The following is a 712-nucleotide window of genomic DNA, read 5'->3' as shown; positions in this document are numbered from 1 at the left end:
CCCGCTGCTCGCCCCCCCCGCCGTACGTTGCGTAGCCCCCGGTGTCCTTTCGGTTTTAACCTCCCTCCTGCGTCCCCCCTTCCGGGTGCCGGCCGGACACGCTCCCGTTCGTGACCGGTGCTGTCTCCTGCTCTCCGTTTTTACTCCGAGCTTTACTTCTTCCGTAATAACTCGCTATTGAGCCGCTCCCCCCCCTGCCCCAGCAGCCCCTGAGCCGTACGATCCCCTGCACGGAAGACGGTAATTAATGGCAATCCCCGGGATTACGTTACGTGTCCCTGGCTTTGCAGTAATTGACGGCAATAAACCAGTACGGCGCGCGTCGGTATGGCCGGCAGTCGCAGCCCGGCAGCTCTGTAAACAGTATTAGCGCGTCCGACACCTTTGCTTCTTAATAGCAGCAGATTGAAGCCGGCGTGTTCGGTAATGTAACGTGGCAAGGAAGTTTTCAGGCCATCAGGTGCCCTGGCAGAGGACGGTCACCGTCTCTCCTGCAGGAAGGAGGAATCGCTTCCAGTCCGTGAGAAGCGCCTGCCAAAATTCCCGTTCTCTTTCGGTGGTTTTGTTGCTTTTATTTTTTTCAGGTTTTTCCTTGGAAAACTGCAATTTCACATCCTCGCCCTGCAAACCAGAAAACTCACAGCATCGGCGCCTGGGTTTTGCCTCCAGAGCCGGCCCCAGACCCCACACCCCTGCGTGCACCGTGCCTGAT

Source organism: Aptenodytes forsteri, unplaced genomic scaffold (assembly GCF_000699145.1).
Source record: "Aptenodytes forsteri isolate BGI_AS27 unplaced genomic scaffold, ASM69914v1 Scaffold187, whole genome shotgun sequence".
Classification (NCBI taxonomy): Eukaryota; Metazoa; Chordata; class Aves; order Sphenisciformes; family Spheniscidae; genus Aptenodytes; species Aptenodytes forsteri.
This window is presented reverse-complemented; position numbering follows the sequence as displayed.